At 40.7% G+C, this 5,997-nt stretch overlaps 1 protein-coding gene across 1 annotated transcript in view; it reads right to left on the bottom strand.

Moving 5' to 3' along the window:
- Positions 1–5,997, bottom strand: part of LOC108756593 (transcription factor Sp9) — a 14,377-nt gene that overhangs the window by 3,887 nt on the left and 4,493 nt on the right. The gene's annotated exons all lie outside the window — the stretch shown is intronic.

The raw sequence follows: 5,997 nt of genomic DNA, 5'->3' as shown, positions 1-5,997 counted from the left end.
TGTGGGATTTTTTTAAATATTTATTTTAATCCACCTAACGTGTGTATACGCGCGTGTGTGTGTATGTGTATGTGTGGACACTATTCGTCTTGTTCGACGTGACAACGGTACTTTGTCATAAGACCGCGCGATGTAACTCGAGAGATGTATCCGCTGAATATTTGAAATTTAAATCGCGAGTATGAGCGTATAAATCAACGGACAGACAACCGATGACTGGCATTTAATATCGCAATTTTTTTTGGTAGCGTGGACGAATTTTCGTTGCGCGATACTCTAAATTTGATTCCAGAAATCTCACGACTGTTCTTTATCTGCAGCTCTTTTAATAATAAAAATGAAAAAAAAGTCAAGAAAATCCTAGTATTGTATAAATAATTGTTTGCGATGCAATCGTATTATCCTCGTATCGATGTTAATTAATTATACGCGTTACATGAATTTTCAGATTTTGCGCCTTAATCTTAAAATTCTTAATCAATTCTCAGTGTTAAGAGTCAACTGACGAACGGAGAAATGGAATTTAAAATAAGAATTCGAATTTTTCCATTTTACCGATTGAATGCGTCATTGGAATAGGAGAAATCGAATGAGGTGTCTCTTCAAAACCAGTGCATGCATGCAATGACAATCAATGCGACGGTATCTTGGCGCCACGTGTGCGTGCATAATCTCGATTGCAGGTCCGCCTTCGGTCTCGATAGCACGTCACGGTCGTAGAATAGAGATTTTGCTCGGCTTCCTGGAAAAACGCGATACGTCGCGTCGCGGACGCGGATGCGGAGAATTGTCCAACGGTTTTCCAGCGGCTCCAGCGTGCTGCATACCGACGCGTACGTGCATAGTGCGCCGTTTCGAGACCGATCTTCGCGAGACCGGCCCCGCTTACCTCCAATGAATACCGAGAAATCCGTTCACGGAGAAACATGCGAATTCCTGACCGGAATCTCGTCGTGGCAGCCGAAGACGGACACCGATAGCCGCTTAAATGACGTCGCTTAAGTGACTTAATGCGACTGAACCGCGATTTATTCTATAGTCCACACGCATCCTTCAACTCTGCACCATCGGGGCGTCCTCGGGATTCTAGAATAAGGACTTGTTGTTGTTGCACCTTTGTTGCACAAAAAATTGCTTTATGCGTTCGAAAGTCTTCTTGCGTTATTCTCTTAAAGAGGCAAGATGAATACTAGCTGGCTAGTGATGATTTTTATTAGCTAGATGACAACTTTTATAGAATATTATGTTTCGTGTGGCATCGCAGAAAAAAAACGTGCGTTCGTAGCGATAGGTTGCTCTTGGATAAAGTGTTTGGTTAGATGTCTGCTTAACAAAAGCAGACATCATATTTATGTGTCTATTTATTGATCCTTGCGCGGCTCGATTACAAAGCCGCATTAATAAAAAAAGAAAGAGGGAATAGATAATAATAAATCCAAGTATCCACTTAATAGAATAACGCTTCGATTAGAAAAGATCCGCAGTGAATCTTGTTTGACAGTGCTCGGCGCGTTTCGGTCCTTTCTTCTTTGTCACAGTGGCTATTCTTTTACTCTTTTCGGCGCCGCCACTTGTCCTTCTCCGCCTTCATTCGCGGACAGAAAAGATTTCGATGATCGGTCGTAAAACGTAAAGGGGGGACTCGTAAACGAAGTGAAAAGATATCAGAACGTAAATGTCGAGAACAGGTCCCCCAAAGAGGACGGTGTGGGCGTACTTAGGCGCTACCTTTCCCACTGCTTTGATTTCTTCTTATTTTCCTTCGGTCCGAAGAACCGAGAAGTACTCTTCTAGAAAGCCTGCTATTTTATTACTTTCTTCCTCTCCCTTACTTTCATTCCATTTGAAATTATCCTAAGCCAACAAAATGCACGTAAAAAATAATCTTATTTTACGTTCTATCTATTTAAGAAATTTTGAACGAAAATTTGAAAAATTTAAATATGAAGCTCTCAAATCCGAAAGTGTATATATAATATAACGATTAAGGATTTTTAAAAATAAAAGAAAATACCGATTTTGTAAGATTTTACAAAATGAAATATTAATGAAACTCAGTTTTTGTTTGTTTGTGAAAAGGAGGAGATAAACTGCGTTCAGTTTGGTGTAAACAAAATATTCGTATCGATAGAACGTAGAGTAGATATTGCCATCTATGATTCGATGATACATATGTGATGATTCGAAGATATGAGTTTGCAAGAAAACATAGCGGAGATCATCGCGGTGAAGAAATTCCAGCAGGAATGCCCTCGGGCAGGCACCTGTAACCGTGGCTCGACGGGAGAAACAGAACAGGTTGAGACGTGGGCGTGGGTGGAGCGCTTGATCTTTCTCTCCCGCACGATCTGCCCATATACTGGCCGCTGTGCCACGGCAGTGATGGGTACGATTAACGCACGAGCTTTCACTGTTGTTTCTTGAGGACTAATAGAGATACAATAGAGAGCACAAAAACATTTACATTTTTACAAAAAATTTTCTTCGTTTGAAAATTGCCGCTTTGTGTCCTAATAGAATGTTACACGGAAGATAATATACCTAAAAATGAATTTTATCTCAGAATTTCTTGTGACTTGATCGTATTATCGGTCCAAACCCATTTATAGTTGAAAGCTTCATTTGATAACAGCATCTTTTAATTTAGCATCTTTTTGATACAATTTGCTGCACCATTAATCATCATTTTTTATTTTATTTACCTAGACAGTTAAAAAATTTCATTAAACTAGACGTAATTAGGTAAATCAATTTAAAAAAGATGTAGCATTAAGTGTTTATGAAAAAGAAATTTTAATAACATCATCTTCAATAAAAAAAAACTACATAAAAAGAAATATGGTCGTCGTGTGACGAATGTGAACGTGACTCGTGCCTTTCGCTATTGGCTGTTTCATCCGGCGTTCCTGCTTCGGAAAGGAAGAGGCCTTAAGGCAGACAGACTCACCGCGGTGGCGGTAGGACTCTGGCGAACTGCTACCAAAAAACCAGACGGGCTACCGAAGGGAAGCCGGTGGTTGGTATCTATATAGGCTACGAGGTAGTGAAGCTGCGACCGTCCGAGCGTATCTTCCCGCGAGGGCGAGGCCCGCAAAAAAGAATTAGAGGAATCGAGACGGCCGGCGATCGAAGGTCGACGATCTGTCTCGACGAACGAGCGTTCGTTAACCATTAGGCCTATCCGAAGCACCGGCCGGTGGCTCGTCTAGGAGACTGACAACGTATATCAAGCCTATACCAGTAGCAGAGAGGACTCGTTCGCCACGCACACACTTTTCCGCAGAACGGGTTGCAGCAGCACGCCACTTTCCTCATTCTGTTTCTTTTTTTCCCCCCCTTTTCTCTCTCTCTCTCTCTCTCTCTCTCCCTCTCTTCCTTTCTCCATCTATCGTTTAACTCTTTTTCTTCATCTTTCTCTTCTCTACAGTGTATTTCTCCCTGATGCGGTCTACGTACGATGCAAAGAAGTCACTAACTCGAGCGTCCGTCGCGCGACAGATTTTATCGTTGGTGGAAAATTACAGGTTATCGAGAGGGTGATTAATGGCCCTCCCCGCTGCATATTGGACAGTAATTAAATGCGTGGCAATTTGTGCACCGTGCAGATATAGTGTGTACCCATTCACGGCACGACTGACAGGCCAACTAGACTGATTTAAAATTTTACGAGACGAACGAGGCGTACGCGCGCGCGATCGTTTATCTTTCTCTACGTCTTCCTTGATCCTCATCGACCCATCTTTTTCTCTAACGAAGATGCCGCCATAACTTTCTGTCTTTTTTCTTGTGATGTGTATTTACGACGCGACGCATATAAAGTGTAGCAAAATTACTCGACGGCGACTTTGATTTTGTACTTTTTGACGGAAACGAGGGAGGCCCATCATATATGTACATATTCTGATCCCTGTTTGAAAAAAAGCAATCAATTCGGCGATAAAAATACACAAATAGCTAAAAAAGATCTTTAAAACATTCGACGATGCGCATCGAATATTTATCGTTATTATTTAATAATAACGTAATTTATCGTTATTATCGTTATTATATAATATTTATAGTTTCTCATTATATTTGGAGTTTCATATAACTATTATAAACCTAATTGATATGCAGATATAAGATAAAATGTGTTTATTCATATATGAAATTCTAAAAAAAAATCATGTTAAATCGCAATGCAATTTAACATGGAGATTCGGGACAAGCGTTTGAAAGTAATCGTGGTGATTTCATTCTATAGAGAGAATCGTAATGGGTATCGAAGAGTCGGCAAGAGTCTCCTCCATTAAATAACTTCCACGAAAAGATGTCAGCCTGAGACGCGGTTTTTGCGTCTGCGATAGCGAGGCGGGACTTGGCGCTCGTAGGCAGGTAGGTATAGAGCATCGTCGTCCTCGACTCTTACGATCTAGTTAGCGCGATCCATCGATCCGATTGGCGTGTAATCGATCGCCCTCGTCTCTATAAGGGGACGGGCTAGAATTCGCTGAATCACACTGCCTTCGAGACAATTTGCCGGTGTATGATAACGCCCTGTTTCCTCTGACTTCACTTGTTTACGGCAATATCCAGCATCATGCATTATTAAATACGACATTAATTCCGTGTTCTTCAATTTAATGAATTGCATTATACATGGCATACAAGTTGTAAAAAATACCTATCTGCATATTCTCTGCATTATTCTCGCGCCATATTAATTCTTTACTAGGATTTCCAGTTTATCAAATACGATATATAGAAAACGCCAACACGGTCGAAGTTATGGTTCGAATAATACAATATTATATATATTCTTTATTAAATCAATTTATTTCCAGATATGATTGTGGGCCGACAATTTTTCAAACTTTCACACATAATCAGTCTGAAACGCTAATAATCCCTAGTAATTTCTAGTTGAATCGTTTCTTTTTATGTCACGTGTATCATGATTCAGTTTACGCTGGAGATAGAGCATTTCTGTAAAAAGTTGCTCCATTGCTTAAATTATTTTTTAGCGGCTTATTTTTTAAAATAATTTTCCTCGAAAACTGACAGACTTTAAAATAAATCAAATTTTTAATATATGTTTGATCCTTAACATTAGAAGTACCGAGCAGTCATTATTAATAGTTTCTTTTTTTAATATTATATTCCTTGTTTATAAAATATATACGATTCTAAAATTTTTTACCTTTCAACAATTATGGTTTTTATACTGATAAAGTATTAGATTTTTCATTACTTTTTTTTTAATTTTTATAGTAATTTATGCACTTGCTCCTTTTAGTGAATAAAAAACGTTGATGCTCTTCCAGTGTCTACATAATTACACTAAAAACTATCTTTATCGGTCCTCTAATGATGTTTTTATGAAACTTATAAAAGGTTCTTACAATATACTTCCGTCGATTCACTCGTCATAATTTCGAAATGTCTATCAAACTCTCCATCATATACTCTGCGATCTTTCCAGTCAACCGAAACGTATCGCGATGCCACGCTGTTCCGTCGACATTAAGACGAGTTCGTTTCGACGGGCGCATAATCCGATTATCCCGGCTTCTCATTCGGTCGCGTTTTCCCGGCGCCGCGCCGCGTTCGCATTTTATTCTACGACATGCATCTCCACCTGGCCGTCGCGTCGCCGCAAAACCCGCGCGTTCCATTACGGTGCGTAAACGTTCGACGCATATACTCCCTCGTTTCATTTCCCGAGGTGCAGACTCTAGATATATCTAAATGCCGCCGCGCCGCGAAAGCCAACCCATTCCCGCGAGACGATATTATTTCTCTGTTCCCATTGCCGAGCCGAGCCGAGCCGAGCCAAGCCGTTCACGGAAGGGAGACGACGATCGAAGAGAGGAGAGCCAAACGAGGCAGTCTGAAAATACGCTCCTGAAATTATCGTTATCCACCGAGGGATCTCCGCGGCCGCGAAGATCGTCGAGTCGTTAGTCAGTCGGTCCCGCGGTCTCGAGACCCTCTCCGAGTACCGATAGAGAGAGCGAG

The sequence above is a fragment of the Trachymyrmex septentrionalis genome, unplaced genomic scaffold (genome assembly GCF_001594115.1).
Source record: "Trachymyrmex septentrionalis isolate Tsep2-gDNA-1 unplaced genomic scaffold, Tsep1.0 scaffold129, whole genome shotgun sequence".
NCBI classification, from domain to species: domain Eukaryota; kingdom Metazoa; phylum Arthropoda; class Insecta; order Hymenoptera; family Formicidae; genus Trachymyrmex; species Trachymyrmex septentrionalis.
This window is presented reverse-complemented; position numbering and strand designations above follow the sequence as displayed.